This window comes from Apus apus, chromosome 4 (genome assembly GCF_020740795.1).
Source record: "Apus apus isolate bApuApu2 chromosome 4, bApuApu2.pri.cur, whole genome shotgun sequence".
Lineage (NCBI taxonomy): Eukaryota > Metazoa > Chordata > Aves > Apodiformes > Apodidae > Apus > Apus apus.
This window is the reverse complement of record NC_067285.1, coordinates 21385424-21406000: the sequence shown is the minus strand read 5'-3', so window position 1 is coordinate 21406000 and position 20577 is coordinate 21385424. Positions and strand designations below refer to the sequence as shown.

Below are 20577 nucleotides of genomic sequence, written 5' to 3'. Positions count from 1 at the left end.
GGGTGCAGGGCTGAGCCTGACCAATCAGTTTGCAAGGGCCAGAGTTACCAGATGATAATAGCTTGCCTTCCTTACCAATCTGTTTAGTTTTGAACCAATGACCTAAAGGTGAAAAGCTCAGTATTACGTTACCAATCCTCTGATCTGTCCATATGTCCTCTTGCTTAAAGTCACTGTAGTCCTCTTAAACAGAACATGCAGTAAATATAGAACATCGTTTGCATCTGTAAATACTAGAACAGTGTCCATTCCAATTGTCTACTGTGTGTGTGAGGACACTGAAGTTAAACACAGCAACTATTTCTTAGGCTCTCTGGCTTCTCATGAGAAGCCCTCATACAAATCCAACCATATGGCAGAACCCAGCATTACCTTAAAGCTATTAACAAAGAACCGATTGCTACCATTAAGGGGAAAATGAAGTCCACAGCTCTAAGTAACATACTGGGAGTTATTAATAACCTGAGACTGCTGCTAAGAAAATTAACTTAAATGAAATATCATTAGGCACTGAGTCATCCCACCAACACTTCAGCATGTTGTATCCAGGTTTAGCTAAGGAGGCCTTTTCAGAGTATGTTATTGTTATTACATGTCTACTTCATTTATTCTTCATTGAGTATCTTCATTGTGTTCAATGTTGTAGAAAACGTAACAGAAATTATTATTTCCATGTATTTAATAAAATAGATTCAACAAAACATTTCAAATGCACAGACAGGAGTACATAATCCGTTTTCCCATTCATTCTGAGGCAAGATGTTTCTAGGCAACCTCTTTAAGAGGAGGAGGTCAAGAAATGTAAATACTTGTCCAACTTACTCTCAGTTTGTAGGGCTATTAAATGAAGTTACTGTCTGCAGATCATAGTTTCTGTGAGCTGCATAATTAATAAAATCTACTTTTGTATGTATTTGGATTGTCTTTTAATCTCCTTATCCCTTCTCCTCCCTCCAATCCTGAATCCCATTCTCCTCTGTAACAAGGGACAGTGCTGGGAATAGTCTGTACTGATGAACCTGCTGCTAAATCAAATATATTCGAGGTGAATTTAGCTACTTGTCCCTCAGTAAAAGTACAAATTGTGTCTTTTTCCTCTACCTGGCCATCAATTTTCACGTAGTCTATAGGAACATAATTGAATGACGGAAATTGGCCAACTGATTCAAAAGATGTTGGATGAAAACTGATTTTGGTCAGATGCTTCTGCAGGCAATAAAAATAGTTTGCTGCTTAGTTAGTAATGAAATGAGGTTTGTGATCCTGCTGTCTGATATATCCTTAGTGCTATTTGTTTTCTCTCCCTTTTTAAGTTAAAGCAATCCCACTTAGAGCAGTGTCTTCCTTTTTTTTTTTCTGGTATACAGGATGTGAGCAATACCTGTTTTGTCTTTTTTTCTCCCACTCTGTTGATTGCACTGCACTCATTTCCCAGGCATTCTGTTAATAAAAGCAAAATGTCTGGATCCTTGGAGTTTTTTTGAGAATTAGATAAATCAGGTTATTAAAACTTGTAGGTATAAATTGTGAATGTTTCCTTTTTTTGAACATCTCTCCAAGCCTGAAACAATGACGTTTTGTCTTGCAGATAAGACTTCACTGAATGGTGGTTGGCTGTAGAAGTGTGACAGGACATGAACCCTGGTGATCTTTGGCTTGATTATTTTGCAATTGGCCCTGGCTTTTTATATTCTGACATAATTGATTTGATGTGTGGATTTGGTCAAGCTTGCAGTCCTTGAATTTAAAGGCTAGAAGCTTGGGTTTTAGAATGACTTGCCCCTGTCGGCTTTTACAGCTCTGAAAATTCAGACAGTTAAAGCTCAGCTTTTTCCCATCCTGTTGAAATTGGAACAGTGAATGTGGATTTATTGTAGATATCTATTTTTAAAATGTAGTCAAGCTTTCAAAATGGTATAACCACTAACTGGCACAAAGATATGTCTTCATGAGTATATACATTACAAAGAAGCAGTAATTGCTGGTTCAGAGGTTAATAATGCTAAAGGCAGAAGCAGGTACTTCTACTGTAATAAATAAGGATTACTTATTAGTGTCTTGTTTAGAATTCTTTTTTATGGTACCATTTGGCTCAGCAGAATCTGTACAGAAGTACACACTTGATGCTGTGCTGAGGTGGTACAGTTTGCATATGAAAAGCCTGTAGAGAATCAAGGGGAAACTAGTTTTGTTTTGTTTTTTTCTTTCTTTCCTTCCCCCCCCATCTGCATGAAACTTGTTTTGGCATTTTACACTTTAGAGTGAAGACCAGCTATCTTGTTCATTTCTAATACTTGGTAAAAGGTAAATCAATATTTGTAGTAGACAGTGATGGGTGTATGTAATTCTTACATTTTTTTTTTTATAAAAAGGTATGTGATTTATTAAGTTTCGCTTTTGAAAATAATGAATGGACTAAAAACATGTCAAGAGCGATTCAGATGTGGGAGACTGAAGAGGAGAAATCTTCTTTAAGTATTTTCACAAAATGTTAAAATAAATGTATTCTGGGAAATAGTTAATTAGTGAAGTGTGTCACAAAGCAGAGGATAGGAAAAGACTTTCTGATCCTCCAGCTAGTATTCCCAGCAGAATGAACTTATAAATGAATCAATAAACAGCAACTAATGGATCTCAGCACATCAGTACATGAGCTGTACTGTGACATGGAAACAGATTAATGTCCTCACTAGACCTGCATGTTATTCAAGAAAATAGGTCATGGTGAGGAAAAGGCATGGAAAATGAAAAAAAGTATTTTAAAAAATTAGGTACTCTGCCTGTTCCCTAAAACTTTTCCATTATACTGTACCTGAGGCATGCTAATAAATAGACAGTAAAGCTTCATAAAACTTGTGATTAGTAAACTGCAGCATTCTCTGTGATATCTGCTATGAACATTGTTAGGCACAATAAATCTATGCAGTACTTGTGTTGTAATAGATGATATCTGGGGAGTTTACGTAAATACTTCTGAAAGTATACTTTTAAGAAAGCATTGCCAACAAAAACTTTAGAATCATTTGATTATGCATGTGTGATAGCTTTTGAATAGAAATTTATTTATTTTTCTCAAGAGAGAACTGGAAAAGAGTGCCGCAATGTGAGCTTGGCTGTGCTACAGGATGAGCAACAGTTTTTATTGAAAGTGGTTGTTTTAAGGTGCTCCTGATCGGTTTAAATTTTTGAAGCTAGACAACTTGCACAATTTTTTCAGGGAAGCTTTATAAAACATCAGTTTAGACATTTCTCTTAAAATGCATTGTTTCAGGAGAGGGTGGGTAAGAAGAGGCTACAACTTTCCTGTTAACAAACAGGTATTTCTATTTTTTCCTTATAGGTAGCTGGGTTTAAGTCTATCCATTTGAGATTAGAATCACCATCTTTTGATAGGAAATACCTTCTGTTGTGCATAGGTTTTTTCTCAAATGGCTCTTCCTTTTTGGGAGAAATAGAAAGTTAGTTTAATTTTCTAATGTATTTTTTCAGTCAGTCCACTTACTGTTGTTAATAATTTTAGCAGTCATATTCAGCAGTATAATTATCACATGTATCTATTTATTACTTCTCCATTGTGTTTTTCCTCTTTTCACTTTTTGCTTGTGATGGGTTCTCCTCTGCCTGTTTTTCTGATACTGCAGCTGCAGCCTGGAAATGTACTTTGGCAATTCCAATGTATTAGATTCTTGCTCTGGTGGGAACCAGCAGGGTTCACAGGCAGAAGATGGTAGAGTCTTGTCAACTCTACCAGAACAGAATGTTCTCAGGATTAAGGATAAAGAGTGACGTTTTCAAGTTGAAGTTGCTTTTTCTGACTGTGAGGCTTTGGGAATTTACCTAGGCAGAAGCAGCAGCACTAGCAAGATCTTATTTTTCAGTCATGCATTTCAATGAAAGACTATACAGTCTCCATCCTTAGAGGATTTTAAGACTCAAGTGGATAAAGCCTTGAGCAACCTGATCTGACCTCTTGGTCATGCTTTGAGCATGAGGTTAGACTAGAGACCTCATCTGGGGGCCTTTCTAGCCCAATTATTCTGTGATTCTGATTTACTTGTTCACATTCATCTTCAGCATTCTTTGTTCTTAACTGCATGATTTGATCATTTGGAGGGCTCAATAAATTCCTTCAGTAAGAATGGCATCATGTGAGACTGAAGAATTAGAGGCACCAAGCTCGGGGAGAAAAGGAGTGCAGAGGAAGTGCTGTCTAACTGTCCTGAGAAGTGACTGAGGCAATGGACAGATTGACTCCTGCTTTGAAGAATATTTCTGTGGAGATTGAGTATAGATCAAGCAAGCCATTTCCAAAGAGGACTATGGAACTATGGAATTCTGTGTTCTAAATTTTAAGAAATTATAGGGGAGCTTGACTAAGCAAAGAAATAGAATCCTGGAGGATTCTGACACATATTACAAATTCCAGATGTTGGTAGAATATAGCCTAATTTAGATTATAGTGCACATGAGAAGAATTAGAGCAAGGGAGCCAGCACACACACTTTCTCCTAATAAAACTGAGACGGAACTTCAGACCTTCAGAGTTTAGCATGGCTTTTAAGCAGGAATTCACCAAGGCAGTGTTTAACTTGTTGCTGAGCTTATTCCTTCAAGTACATTTGTTTTACGTTTTTTTTGGTTTGTGTGGGGTTTTTTTCCTTTTTTTTTTTTTTTTTCTTGGGTTTTTGGGGTATTTTTGCTACTGATAAAGACAAAGAGGGCAAAAATACATTTTGTCTAAGGGCAATCAGCTGTTAGACAGACTGAACTGCATGAATGTTTTTAAAAGAATAGCATTGTCAGTTACTTTCTAGTCTTTTAGAAGAAAGAAAATATGCATTTAGATTAAAAAAAATCTCTTTGGGTTAATATTTTTGAGATTGCATTAAAAAACCCCTTTTGTCTTCAGAGTCAGAGATATGTCATGAGAAGGGAAAAGTTATAGAAACTATCATAAGTTATGCCTCTCTAGTTTAACTAATATAGTTTTATGAAAAGGTTAATACCTGCTTAAAGTTACAGTGGGAGGAAGAAATCCTATTTCTTTATCTAGTAGTAATACTTTCTTGATGAACCTGGTCCTAGACTTAACTGAGGACAATTTTGTTTTAAATACCCATTTTACATTTTAGTGTTAGCCTTTTGCTGTTGGAAGGAAGATCAGTTTCCTTTACACATTTTTAAGGAGAGATCCAGGTTCAGAGCCAGACAGCCTCAGCAGAGCTGCTGATGCTGCATAGTGTTGTTCTGTATGGCAGCTCCAGTTTGCCAAATTACTTTGATATGAGCTGGCTGCTGGGAGTGCTTTCTGGTGTGAATGCTGAAGTGAGGTCCAGCTGCTTGTTTTGGATGACACACGGTTGTTAACAACTCAAAAGCAGTTCAAGACGTAGCTTACCCTTCACTTTTCACTGCAGTATTCTTGTATCTGTCCTCCCCCACGATGACTGTAAGCAGTAAGTATAATTTTAGCACATAAAATAATGTTTGAATTTTCCTTCTTCTGCCCATTCCTGTTATTTAGTTGTGTAGACATGCAGTTTCAATTCTGCTAACATTATTTGTCCTCAAAAAAACCCGAAACACAAAAAAACCCCAAACAACAATAACTGAACACAGAGGAAAATGGTTTTGAGTGAAGGGTCTTTCATTCCCCCCTTTTTAATGAGTTTTTACCTGTTTAGTCTATGTGGGTTTTAAAATTTGTTTGTTTTTTTCTTTATCAGAGTGGAGAGAAGTTGCCTTAGCTGCTTGTCAAAGGAGTTTTCTTTGACTAATAATATCACATTAATAAGAAGCGATGATTGGAGTCTGTTAAGAACTGGTGAAGGCTAACTCTGAGCTGCTGTAAAGAGGTTGTAGAAAAACTCTTGATCTTCAGGAGGGTGATAAACCCCCAGTCAATTTATGTTTTGATCAGAAATAGAACTCTGCCTAGTAGAAAAGATGATCATGTGGAATTGCTAGGCAAAGTATTAGAATAATTTTAAATTTGCAAGATGTACTAATAAAAAGCAACAATATCTTTGTAAGTAATTGGGAAATAAATGATGTGTCTTGCATATTTATACCTTATGCAAGATCTGTCTCTTTTATAAAGTCCAGTGACATTGCTCACTTACTCAGCTCTTTCAGACCCTTTGTAGTGAGGAGAAAAAAAATAGTCTGGTGTTTTGGCTTGAAACTTTTGTGAGCCTTAATACTGAGTTTGCTCATTACATTTGGTTTTCCTGGCCAGCTCAGTGAAAAAACTTGACAGCTACCATGCTGAGTTAGGCGAAGAATCTGCTTAGGCCAGTTTCTTATTCAAGTTGTAATCAGTAAGGGGATGCTCTGTTTGGCATTCCCCTCCAGCTCACGTATTTTACATTTCTGAATCTTTTGTCACCCCATTTTTATAATTGATTGCTCCTCAGAATGACTTGGTTTTTCAGCTTTATGGGGTTCTCTCTTCCTCCTTGCCCTCAGTTTTATGTCAGCATTGTAGGTGACCATTATTTTAGTTCAGCCTTATACCTGTTGCTATCAGGGTTCATATATTTGGACTTAATATACCTCATTTATTGTCTTTTTAGTTGGTAATAAGGATAATGGTTAAAAGAGGAAGAAGCTTTGCTTAATGCACCTCTCTGATTGCCTCATTTAACATTTGTTCCTTGAGTTGATTTTTTTCTTATTCTTTGCCTTTAGCAATCAGTTAGTAATTAGTTTTCTTCATTTTTATGGCTTTTTATTTGTTCCATGTAGTTTGTTGTTTGGTAGCTGGTTTTTTTTGTTGTGTTTTTTTTTGGTTGTGTTTTTTTTTTCTGGTTATGTGGTCTTTTTGTTTGGTATGGGGTTTGTAGTTAATTTTTAATTTTTATTATAGGCTCATAGAATGGTTTGGGTTAGAAGGAACCTTTAAGATCATCTAGTTCCAACCCTCCTGGTATGGGCAGGGACACCTCCCACTACACCAGGTTGCTCAGAGCCCCATCCAGCCTGGCCTTGAACCACTTGCAGGAATGGGGCATCCACAGCTTCTCTGGGCAACCTGTTCCAGTGTCTCACCACCATTACAGTGAAGGATTTCTTCGTAATGTCTAACCTACATTTAGCCTCTTCTAGTTAAAAACCATTACCCCTTGTCCTATTGCTATATGTCCTTGTAAAAAAGCCTTCTCCAGCTTCCTTTAGGCCCCCTTCAGGTACTGGAAGGCTGCTATAAGGAGGTTTTGATTTTTAGGAAGGGCTTTTGGCTGGAGTTACATTGTTTGTAATGGTCAAGCAGTGTCAACTGTGGCCTAGAAGTGCATAGATTATGAAGTCTGAAATATGTCTTTTTTTTTTTTTTCTTTCTGACTATCAGCAGTTCAGAGGTATCCTGCACTGGATCTAGATAATAATATGTAATTGCCTCTGAAAAACTTGTCCTCTATTGGTAAGTTTAGTCTTTTTGAACCAGATGGTATTTTGATGTAGGCAACATACTGTGGTAGGAAACTAAAAAAATTTTTAATGTGTAGTAAGTTTGTATCTCTAGATTGATTTTTAAACCTCTAACCTCATAATTTCTTTCTTTTTCATATTACGGGATTGTGAAACGATGCATAATGACTTGTGGTATAAAGACTTCTAGTGAAGTTCCCTTATTCCCTTCCTAACTATCTTTCTTCTTGTCTTCTTTTGCTGCATCATTTGTGTTTCTACCTTAATATTTCAGGGATATGGTGGCAGGAATTATACAAGAGTCAAGCTTTAGAAGCACAATGGACTTATGCATATAATACTTGGTAATTTTATGTGCCCCAGGTAGTCTGTGTACAGGACCATGTGGTCTTCAGTCCTTGATACACACAGATTTTTAGCACTTTTATCCAAAGTGTTTGACTGCAGCTTTGCTCTTTGTGAGCGAGGTTAGGTGTTGCTGGGAGTCTAATGGTCCCATGGTGTTCTGTGCAATTTCACAGCTTTCTAGGTTGTTTGTGGAAGGTGTTTTTAGTGAAACAATATGTTGTCTATTCCTTCTGTCTTTGCCCTGGCTCTAGATTAATTCTTGCTGTGCCCAATTAAGCATGGATAACAAACATCTGTGCCTGCAAAAGTAATAACATTGACAAAAGTTGTGTGTACTCAATAAGCACATTTTTCAACAGAGCTATAGACATGATCTAATTTTTTAAAATGTAATCAGTTTAAACTTTGCAGTTTCAAAGTAGCCAGTTTTTAAGTTGCAAAACTGTTGATCCATCAAAGAGGAAGTAAATACAAAGGAGAGCAGGCTAGAGGGCTCAGTTTATTGGTAAATACTAAAGAAAGGAACATGTACAACATTTTGCTCCAATAATGTCTTTAGGTTCAGTTTATCCATTCAAATAGTAAACGGTTGGTTGGTTGGTACTAGGGAAAAGGTGACATCATTTAAAATTCTAGAGGAATAAACTCTGCCACTACAGCATTAGTTTCCAGTGGCTATTTATTACATCACCTTCCATTCCAGCCTTCCCTGTTAAATTGCATGTAGCTGTTATCCAGGTTTAATTGTGTTAGAATCAGCTGCTTTATAGGGCACTGCTCCCTTGCTTGTTGTGATGGATGTCCAGAAACAGGGCTTCCTCTGACAAGCAAGGGGATGAGGGTTTATTTCATGTCTTTTCTTCATAATCAGGCAATATTCCTTTTACTGTTTGAAAATTCAAGTTAATCTAGGTGAGCTGAGTTCTCAGCATGTTTTTCCCATTTTTTTTTTTTTTTTTTAACTAGAATTCTGTTTTGAGCATTTCAGTCCAGAGATTTCAACAAATGTACTTTGGCATTGTATCGTAAATAGCCAGAGCAGATGGACACAGAGGCTTGGCTTATTGGAGGATGTTAGCGTAGAACTGGGAGTAGAATTTGGGTATTCTGGCTGTTGCAGTGCTGTCACATTCCCAGTTCAGTGAGAAGAGGAAACAGATCTTGCACTGTCTGTGTTCTTATAGAAATAGTTCTAAAATCTGTTGACTTGAGTCTTGGGGACGGGAGTTCTTGGAGGCTATGCAAAGTAGCCTAATGAAACAACATTACAATGAATTCTTATGAGTTAGTGGATGATTTTGCTAATGTATTGTGTGCATATCTGTATATGAGAGAGAAATTAGATTTAATTCAGAAGCTCACTGATTAATCAGCAGTAATTATTTCTTGTTACTGGTCACAGAATCACAGAATTGTTCTCATTGGAAAGGACCTTAAAGATCATCCAGTCCAAGCACAACCTAACTCTACCAAGTCCAATGCTTAAACCATGTTCCTAAGCACAAGATCTATATGTCTTTTAAACACCTCCAGGGATGGTGATCAACCACCTCCCTGAGCAGCCCATTTCAGTGTTTCGTTACTCTTTTCGGTGAAGAAGTTTCTTCTAATATCTAATGTAAACCTTCCCATACCCTTGTAGATGGGATGCAACTGAGCTTGCAGCTAAGACTAAGAATAAACAAGCATTGTGAATACAGGCTGTACTAACCATTCAAATTCTGTTAGAGAATTGTTAAACTAAGTATTAAACTAAGTATTTGGACTGAATTCCAGTGAGGTTGTGAATAGAGCATAGAAGCTAATCATGTAGCAGATAGTGAACTAGATATGAGTGCTCTTCTTTTCAAGTTCAAAGGTAATACTAGAAGTCTGCATCTATGTTATTTTTTTTGTATCAATGGAAATAGCTATGACACAGCAGTGCAAATCATATCTGCAAGGTCTGCCTCTTGCTATCTTGATTTTTCTAAACATATGAAGTTCTTGAGCTCTGAGTTGAAATTATTATGTTGTGGGAGCTGTAGTAATTAATCTACTTCATGTAAAAGAAAATAAACTACAGTTGTTTAATGTCTCTTTCAAAATGTAACTGACTGCCAGCACACTTCAAATTGGCCAGTAAAATGCTATCTAATAGTGATTAATATTAGTGTTAAATATTGCTAAGACGGTCAATAAAAATAACAGTAACATTTACTTTCTTACTAGTTTCCAAAACTTTTTTTTTAAATATTTCCTGTAGATAAAAGCAAACAAACAAACTCCCCCAAACCCCACCAGTTAAAGCCTGAATCCTTGTAAATTGCTTTGCATCATCAGGAAAAATGTGGTAAGCTGTAAATAATTGATTGAGCAGTCATAATATAAGTGTTCTTTTTTTAGTATATTGTCTGAGATTTCCCTTGAGTATATATAGGCAATTCACTAGTGGTTTATGCTAACGTGTTGCTTCTCAGAGTAATTGGACTAGAAATATATTAGTCAATTAATGCAGTTCAGCTGGTGGTCAATATCTTGTTAAGTCAGGATAAATCAGTATTTTAGCCTCTTTCTGTGGTGGGCAAAGCATGGTATGTCTGAAATGGTAGGTTTTTCTTTTATTCAAAAGCTAGTATTTGTACTATTAAGTGGATAAAGTCAGATACTCCCCAAAAGCTAAATACTAACTTAGCATCTTAACCTACATACATAATATTTTCATTCTTTTTTCTTCTAATGTTAAACTTTTAGGTTTTGCTTTGCTATTTGTGAAGTTTTGTGAAAATTATACAATGTGTCAGAGGAATTTTGGATAATCTTAGGGCAACTAATTAATTTTAAGGATACTTTTGCACCCTAACTATCCTTTTGATGTTAATTTACAATTGTATTACTGTATCCTACTTGTTTTGTTCTCTGGTATTTGTGGCAAGATGTAATTTTTCGATAAAGGGAAGCACCTGGAAGGCTATGAGTATGTTTAATGTATGCAGAAGAGAACAGGCAGATTTCAGTTTTCTGTAATCATTGTATAATTTTTGTGAAAAGGAAAGAAACAATTTGGTTGTGTGGTGAATACACTACACTTAAGAAAAGGTATGTATTAGTTACCTGGCTACATTAGAGCTGCTGATATATCTTTAACCTTTTTTTCTTTCCTGTCCATTGTTGCTATTTTAAAATAAGGAAAGAAAATATTTACATCTTAAACTGCCATATATATACATATGTACCATAATAAGAGTCTATTATTATGGAGTTTAGTTCTGGGCAATGACGGCAAGTAACCAACATTTCTAAATGAAGTGGTGTAGGAATGTACAGAAGGGTCGCTGGTTTTGTGCGCTGTGCTATCAGAGCAAACACACTGTGAGTGGCAGTGTCTGCAGCATCATCAGTCAGGCTTAATCTCTTATCTCAAATCCCTTATTTAGTATATATGCATGAGTATGTGAACAAAATACGAAGCCCCCTATTCAGCCCAGCCCTGTCTGCCTTTCGTAATTGACACAGAACCGATGATAATATGCTGCAAACGATCTGCTAATTGGTCTTCCCTACCTGATGTTTTTGCAAGTCTGGATTGCAGAGCTCAGGTTTTGTTTGGTTTCTGTCTTATTGCAGATCTGTGTGCTACCATTGCACTAGAAATGACCACCCCGTTTAGAAATACCAAAGAAATACAAAGGACAGAGGACAAAGAAAATGGATGAAAAATCTGAACCAAGCCTTTTGCATACTTAGTACTTGGATAGGTTATTTATTAGGCTGGACCTAATGAAATTAAAGAAAAAAAATAACATTACCAAAGCTATCTCAGTAGCGCTAGCTGCTGTTTGAGATGCTGGAAGACTTGAAAAGGAAAAGGAGAGGTGGGGGAAAGGAGCCAGGAAATTATAGACCATTCCTGTCATCTTCCACATTTTGAACAAATTCTTGCACAAAGTATAAGCCTCTGGAAGACAACACGAACATGAGTCACAACCAGCATGAATTTAGGAAGACTAGATAGTCTTGTCAGTTTAATTTTTTTCTGTAACATGACAATAAGGCCTTTTAACTGACAAAAAAAAGTGTGAATGTTAATATTTTTATGATAGTGAGTTCTTTGGCACTGTTTCATGCAATAATATTACAAAGAAGTGAAGAAACATGGCCTGAAAAGCTATAGTAGAGTAGGAGCAAGACTTGTTGGATGACTGTGCTTAGTGGGTGGTTAATGATTCTCTCTAAAAATGAAAGAGTTATATTGAATGTGAATCTGCCACAGTCTGTTGGTTCCATACTCATTCTGCTTCACTTCAATCTTTTTGTTAATTACCTCGATGATAGAATAGAGAGTGTGCTTACAAAATTGATTCACTAAAAATGCCCTCAAAACTTGGAAGGAGTGTATATACATAGGGCATAAGTTTAAGAGCACAAAATTATTTTGAGAAAATCTTAGGAGATAAATAGGCACAGATTAAAGTTCGACAGTTAACTGAAATCATTAAATACACAAATACAGGGTAGGGAACAAGTAATTAGGTAGCAATTCTCCAGAACTGACATTGAAAAAGGGCAAACTTAGATCAGGAGGGATAAAAATATGACTATAAGCTGTGAAACACACAGAACAGTCTTTTTTATCTACAGGTAAGTCCTCAGTTGAAGTGTTGCATCTGGTTAGGGCAAATGCTCCAAGAAAAGACAGCTCAGCTGAACAGATGCTGGGAGAAGAGTAATAATTTAATAGAATGGGGTCTAATAGGAAAGACTGAAATAATTTGAACTGGGGAAGAGGGGGAACTTGCAAGACCCAAAAATTAAACTGGAAGGCATAATTGTGTCTGTGTATGTAGTAGGCTATTTCAAGAAGGTAGGAAGTTCTCAAGAGTAAGGCCCATCCAAGAGAGGTAGGGCAAGACAAGTAAGTGATCTTAAACTGTTGCAAAAAATGCAGATTAGGTCTTGGACAGGGAGCAAAGGACCAGTGTCTGAGATAATTGATTGTTGTTTCTCATAAGGCATTTTCTTTGTTTAGCTGTATTTTGCATAGCAACAGTATTTTAAGACTGGTGAACAGTATATATAGACTTTTTGGAAAGTTACTGATTAAAAAAATTATTTATTATGCTGGACCTGATGTACATGGAGTTTGTAAGTGGAGACTATTTACCCTGAGACAGCATTCACTAGACAAAATGATGATGCAGGCAGATTCCATGTTGCCTGTCCTTCCCCTTCTAATGTCCTCTAACTCAGTAGCTTTCCTCTTGTTTTTGTTGCTGACTACATAATTACTAGGTCTACTGTGCAAGCTTTTCAGCTCACTTTTCTGCTTTATGCCCTTGACAAACCTGTTAATAGTGAACTTTTATTTCTTTTTTTCATAATGACTTCAGTTGTCAGTCCAGCACTTTGGGGTTCCAACATATTATTATCATAAGACAACAAGGAGTGTACTGTAGGTAATTGTTTTGTTTATAAAAATTTCCTAATTTCCATTGTGTGTTTCTCCACTGAGAAATGAGTGCATGTGCTATTAGCATAGTTTGAGTCTCTTTTTGCATTGTTATACTCCAGAACACACGTCTTTCATTATTGCAGTTGGAAATTACCTTGCTTAGCCATTTTGGTTTGTTTTCTCAAAGAGGAGTAAGTGATTGCATGAGTCAAAGCCAACAGCTTGTGTATATAGTGCAGCCAGCCAAACCTGAATTCTGTGCCTGAGAGTGGAATTTGTCACAGCTTGAAGCACTTTTTAATGGGACTTTTTGTTTAAGTAAATGTGAAGGAAATTCCTTCTTTCTAATAATTTCTTGTAAGCTGGTTCACATTTACATTTTTGCCTTCTTTTTTTCCCCCCTATTTTATTATTTTTTTGTTTACTTCTTTGCCTTTTTAAGATGTTTGTGAAGAAACCTGGAAGTTCTGACAGCTGGATCAGAGGTGATGAGTAGCCTCTAATCTCAGGGCAGATGTGTGATGTGAAAACTTCAGGGGTCCGAAGACCTTCAGGGAATCGTTCTGGAGCTTTTAAGAGATGCAGGTTTTTTGCATATCATAGAAAGGATCAGGGTGATCCTGATCCTTCAACAAACAGATATGTTTGTTGTTGGTTTGAGTATGAGGGGATGATTTGAACTCCTCAGTCTTCTGCTAGGGTAGCTCTTATCCTACTATTTTGCTTCTCCATCCCACAGTGAGTTTGGGCCAAATTCTGTAATTTTAAATTTTTTTCCTTCATCACATAGCTTGCTTTCCTAGCTGGGTGGTCATGTTCATATTATCTACAAGCAGAGGTTTTGCTAACATTGATTATTTAAATGTTCATGGTTAGCTTTCAAATTTCTGGACAGATACATGTTGGGAGAACTCACAGGGCTGTGCTTTTCAGGCTCAGGTATTCTTTTTGAACTGTCAGAGCAAGAAATTCTTGCTTTTAAATTGAAAACTTAGAGCTCACTGTGTGAATCTAGCAGGTGATGTAGATATTTGGAATAAATAGGAGGACCCTTACTGTAGTGGAATGCAAAGTAACACAGTTTATTGCTGATGAATACTCAGTGATAAAATAATCATCATTGAAAAATATGCCCAAAATGCTAAGTCTCTGAGAGAATGCCAGTAGCATGTGCCACTGGAATTGGAAGGATGAGACTATTCTGTAGGAGGAATGTATAATGAAGACATACCATAGTCTAGAAGTTGCAAGATGTTGCAACCTCATCAACCAGCTCTAGGCAGTATTGATGCTTCTGGATATACGAGGCAAAACCAGCATTTGGTGCAATACAAAATGAGAATGCCTGGGGTTTGGGAGTACTGTGGTGCTGCCGAGTGATCACTGCTGAGCTCTTGCCAGTCCTCCAGGTTAGGGTGATAGAGCTGCTTTTCCCCTGCATAGCAGGGTAGCAATGAAATCTTCAGCAGCAGAGGGTTGTTGGTCAATGAGTAATTTCATGTAGGATCTTACCTATTGTTTTTGAAAGCCATAGGTAGGTCAGAAAACTCATGGCTTTATTTTTTCTTAAGGAGATGGAATATGAATACCTTAAATTTAGTTTTTCCTGGAACTGGACTTCTACCCTTCTTAGCTACACTTGGAATCTACTGAAGAAGCACTGACCACCTGTCTCATTGTTTACAGTGTATCATGTTGCACTTTCTGTGCTTGACTTAATGAAGATAATAACTAACTTACCCTTGACCAACAAAAGTTACTTTTGTCTTGCTTTATTCTGTAAAGATGCCTCCTACCAGGGTATCCTGGATTAGGCTGTTTGGATGTTGTTACCACATTAAGATACATAACAGAAGCTTTATTTATAAGTGTAATTTAAAGTGTGGTGCTGTAAAGACTAGTAGCAGAATTACAATCCAAACTTGCAATTTAGTGATGTGTCAAAAAGTCTTAAGTAGTAGGTTTCAGTTCTGAAGGAAGTGGAGGAAGGTTAATTCTTAAAGCAGCACTGAATTTATTTAGGCTACTAAAATTTTTTGGGAAAAATGGTCTTTAGATGAAATACAATTTAGAAGTTGTCTTTATTGTGCTTTCAGTGTGCAAAACAGATTTGAGCTGTAATTTTAATCAAGTCTAGAATATTCAGCATTGCTAGTGGATAGATATGTTGGATGGTAATATGTGTAAGTATGTAGGTTTAATTTAATAGTTGGTTCTAGGGGAAGGCAACAGGAAGGCAACACAATAGTGTGGATAAGCAATAGCCCTGCAAACATGCTACAGACAATAGCTGATCTATCAGCTGCGAAGAGCCGACTTCCAGGCTCCAGCTGAAGTTGCTTAGCTGCCTCTGTAAGTGTGGGAGCCCTGTGATCAAAAGGGCACCAAACAGGATGGGTAACAATCAACCGAGGGACTTTATTTTTTTTTTTTAGTACTACATTTAAAAATTATTAGAATTGTTTTTACTGAGAGAAAAGTGTATTTGAGTGTATTTAAATTTGACATTTAATGCTATCAAATAAGATAATCTGTTCTAAATATACTTTAAAATAAAAACCCACTGCTTGTTTGCCACTAAAATTTTAGCAAATGAGATGTCAAATTGAAACTAGCACTAGTGCACTGACAACCTAGTTTTTGACAGTAAGTGGCTTTTAAAATTATAGCATAGATGTAACTGTTTTGATTGTTCCACACTATTTCTCATCTTAGAATGAAAGACGAAAAAGCCTAGAGAGCTGAAAGGATGAGATCCCCTAGTTCTAAAAGTATTTAGCATTGGTGCTTGCCATTGATACCAATTTAATTCAGATTAGTCTTAAAACCTTTTTTTAAAAGTACTTAAAATAATGTCATATAACTTATGTCCACATGCAGTTTGAGATTGGAATGAAAGTGAAATTCTGTTTTAGAGAACATGCCATATCACATTCACTATTTTCTGAAAGATAGTATTGATTATTCAGTAAAGTAGAAGAACAGAGCTTACAAATACTCAGAGAATGAGGAAAAAAGAAATAAAGGTCTAAACATGAAGAAAATGTTTTTAGACATGTATGGCTAAAAATATCAGGGCAAAAAAAGAAATAATCTCTATAGGGCGAAAAGAGAGTTGAATACAATTCAGGTATTTTAATAAATGCATCTTTTATGGTATCTTCCTTATTACCAAAGCAGGAAGCAAAATTTTATCTGAGGCTATAATATTTTGTGCTAAAGCATAATTCAGCCTGTTCCTGTGTGCAAACCAGAATGCTGTGTCTCATCTTCTGGTCTGAATGCTGCTCTTCCAAAGGCCAATACTGTTTCTGATGAGTGCTGGTGGAACCCATGCATAGAAACAAATGAAAAGAGGCACTTTGCAGAAGGAAGTAATTGTTTAAAATTATCCGTCAGATGTTAAGTAAAACCTTGATGATATTAGTTGGAGAATGAGCGACACTTTCCTCCATTATTATTTTATCTTTGATATCTAAAAGTAAGGACTATTAGTGAAAGAATAGATGAGAATTGGGAAAGTAAGTATCATTTGATGTGTTACAGATAAGGAGCTGGATCAGACAGATTAATTGATTTGCATGCAGTTGCCCTGAAAGTTGGAGGATGTGGCAGTTAAGACTGGTTGGTGATTTTATGCTAAAACTAGTGGAAGAAAAAGTGCCTGCATGGCTGCAGCTTGAGAATTTCCAGCAACCTTTTTGAGGTTGAAGTGATGCTGTTGTGTTTTCATGGCTAGATTTATGGCACGACAATGTTTTCTGTATGGGTTAGACAAAATAGGAAGGACAGTGTAGGAACTACTGCGTTTCTGATCAAATTTGCTTCCTGCATAGGAAATTTTAGTGTTTGTAGCTTCCATTTAATTCTTCTCTCTGCTGCATTTAGTATTATTGCCTAGCAGAGTGGAAGTGCAGCAGGTACCGATTTAAGGTCCCCAGCACATTTTCTTAGTAGAAAGGACGACTGAGCGGGGTAAGAGGACACTTGATTTCGATTAGAGGACAGTGGCAAGTTAGATTTATGCCAGTTACACCTTGAGTGGGTCTGCATTTGCCAGGCGACAATGGTACAAACCCAACAGTGATCACTTTTGTGCCATGCTACATTGGCAGCGCCGCCGCCCCTTTAAGGCTCGACCTGCTCGGGGATCAGGTGCGCGGCCCCGGCGGTGACGTCACGGTGCGGGGGGCGGGGCCTGGCTCGCGCTGCCGCTCCCGCGCTGGGCGCGCGGCGGGGCGGGCTGCGGTGAGTGCGGGGGGCGCGCGCGGGGGGCGCGGTGCCGCCGGGCGCGGGGGGCGCGGCTGCCCGGGAGGCTGCTCGGGGCCGGGGCGTTGCGGCAGGTGTCGGCTCGGTCGGTGTGCGTTGTGCCGTGCGAGTGAGCGTGGGGTCGTCCCTTCCGCGGGCTAGGCTGGGAAGATGTGCTGTGCGCAGGGTGCTTCATTGCCCGCAAACAGCTTTCTTAGCTGTTTTTGTATAGGCATGCGTAGTGTTCTGCGCTTAACTTGTATTTACTTGTTTCAGCTGTTGCTGGGAGAGTAAATTAACCCCGACTCCTGCCTTAGTTGTGTTTCTGTTTCTCGTGGTGATGAATTGCACCGTGTGCCTGCTGCCCTTGGTAGAAGGTGCTGTGTTAAATTTAACTCTCAATTCTTGGGTAATTCAAGGCAGTTCAAAAGACCGGAGTCTGGAGCTCAGGAGCTTGCTCTGGAGCGCAAGGTGTCTTACGGCTGCGCTTCCTCCCCTGCCAATGGGGAGATGGTGCCCATCTGTATGGAGAAGGGAAATGGCCGTGCCCTTTGCCAATTAAGTGGGAATGTGCAAGCCCGTGTGGAATTTACACCACTTGAATCTTCATATTTACAGGAATCGCATTTGATAGTTCTGGTGAAGAAAGGCAAAGTTTTGGTTATGGCTTTGGTTGTACCTTTTGGGTTTCTGTTTGTGTTTTGTTTGTTTGTTGTATGATTTTTTTAAATGTTTTTTTCTTTTTGATAAGGGTAGAGAGACACTGAAACCTTTATTTGAACATTCACTTACTATCCAGATAAATAGACTTTTTATTGGCAGTTCTAATGTCTTGTCTAATGTTCACTTTTCACCAGATAAGTTAAAATTGACAGAAATAAAAATGGTAAAAGTTTCCATGCTCAAGTGAATTATCACATTAGGATAATGTAGACAGGAGGGCCTCTCATTTTCTGGGTAGCAGAAAGAGGTGAGGATGTAAAACAAGACTTTATCAGGCTTTACTCTTGACTTAGAGGAAGGTGAGGTCTCTCTGGAATTCTTATGCTAAAAATGTAGGCTAAGACTTCCCTTTGAAGTCTTGAATTGGAAAGGCCATCTCTATCACATCTAATTTCTGCATTAGATCCAAAGCAGATTTAGTCTTTAAATCTGCAGAGCAGGTTTCTGCAGTAGCTCCTCATTGCAATAAAAAAAGTTACTTTTATGTATGGCTGTATGTATGATATGTACTATTTTTAGTTTTGAATGCACACCTTTGAATCCATCTTTCTGCAGGTTTCTTTCATCTATTGCCTTGATAGCGTATTCTCTAAATTTAGCTGCTGATGTTCATACTGTACTTGGTATTCTACACTGCACTTTGTAGTGGGTACCCTGCATGGATAGATGGGCAGCAATGACCTTTCTCCTGGAATCTGCCTTATCCTAGTTGACTTATATTAGTAGTGCTTTTTTTAAGGCATGACATATGTTAATACAGCACGGTTTAAGACCAATGGAGTCTTTATATTTAGGTATATTAATCTATACTTGTGCTTTGCATGCACCACACACCCAGTGGAGAGGAACCTCTGAGTGAACGTCATATTGCAATAGTGTTTAATGAGTAGTATTTTTTTTGCATACTTAGGCAGAGAGTACTGGTGTTCTGTCTGAAGCAGATTTGTAGTATAAAAGGGTGATGCAGCTTAGGATGCCAGGCTAAGGTGAACAACTAAGTAATCCACAACATAGTAGGATTAGGCTACAGGGTGAAATCCGGTCAATTACTTCTCTACCTGAAAATCTCTTTACCTGCTAAGTATATTTTTTCATTATGGCACCTATTACTGTGATGGGTGTGACTATCCATAGATTTTTGACAAGTGGTTCATTGTTTCCTCTGGAAGTCATCAGCTGTTTTGTGTCCTCCTTGTTGATACTTTAGCATGTTAAGCCAATTTAATTTCATTGGCTGTGAAAAAAAACAATAACCCTCATTTGTGATGATATATAGTGTTGAAAAAGTAACTGGATTTTAAGCATCTGCAACAGGTTTTGTAGGTGTATGCAGTTTTAAGAAATATTTGGTATTCTAATTAAATTATTAGAGAACATTTCAAGGTGAAAGGATAAGAAGTGCTGTTACTTCCCCCGTACTTTCTAATGGCAGGTTTTCGTAGAGGATTTACTTATTTTATTTTGCAATTCATAATTGTTTAAAATATTGATATACCCCTCCCTCCATGACTGGGGTGATTCCTGGAATCACCTGTGCCATTCACTGTTGTTTTCAGCTTTTCCAATATTGTTGTATGGATGTAAATGCTCTCGGGAGTTCTGTGCTATACAAACAGACTACATGTCACTCTGCCAAGGTTCAGTCATAGGACAAATATTAAAAATAAGAGAGAATGAAAAATAATTAGTGGAGGAAGTTTAAAATACTGTAAGATATAAAGTGTTATATGAGTCTTGTTACCTTCTTGATAACTGTGGCTTTGGGATCTTGTTATTTCTGTTGCTAAATTAAGTGATACAAAAGTAAACTCATGAAGCCAAGGAACTAGAATATCAAAGGGTACAAACAAATATAGGAAAGGAGGACTTTTTTATGAGCTTACTTCCATTTTGGTTTCACACTAGTGTAAGTTAGTTTCCAAAGTTAATCTTCCACCTCCAACCTGTTGTCATCTTTTTGGTTTTAATGTCATTACTTTTATTTGATGCAGACAAATGAAGCAGTCAAGGGCAACAGCATTGCTAAAATCAGATGTATCGAGGTTTACAGTTTGGGTGCCATAATTTAGGGTCACAAAATAGTGTAAGTTCTTGATGACACTGGGAAAAGTGGATAGATATGGATTTGTCACTCCAGTTATACTGGTCCAATGCCATGTGTGTACTTCAGACAGAAATAGTTATTTTCTGATTCCCAACTTAGTCAAACTGTAGATTAATTCCTGAATGTCTTAGGGTCATATTTAAACCACAGGATTTTTTTTTTCTTACAGGGAAACAAAATTTGTGCCATGCCTTTTAGGGCATAAAACACTTTGTCTGTTTGTCTCACCTGCACGGGTCATGGGAGACTTCTCTGTTGATTTGGCCATGACATGGCATCACACTCATTCAGAGAA

General features: G+C 37.4%; 1 protein-coding gene across 2 annotated transcripts in view; it reads left to right on the top strand.

The window, feature by feature from the left end:
• USP54 (ubiquitin specific peptidase 54) overlaps window positions 1-20577 on the top strand; it is a 98045-nt gene that overhangs the window by 4006 nt on the left and 73462 nt on the right. Inside the window, exon 1 of one of the 2 annotated variants that reach the window (XM_051617453.1) lies at window positions 17438-17455. The exons of the other annotated variant lie outside the window; for it this stretch is intronic. The gene's annotated coding sequence lies outside the window, so the exon portion shown is untranslated. Of the gene's footprint in view, window positions 1-17437; window positions 17456-20577 lie in introns of those variants that run through there. 2 annotated transcript variants of the gene reach the window in all.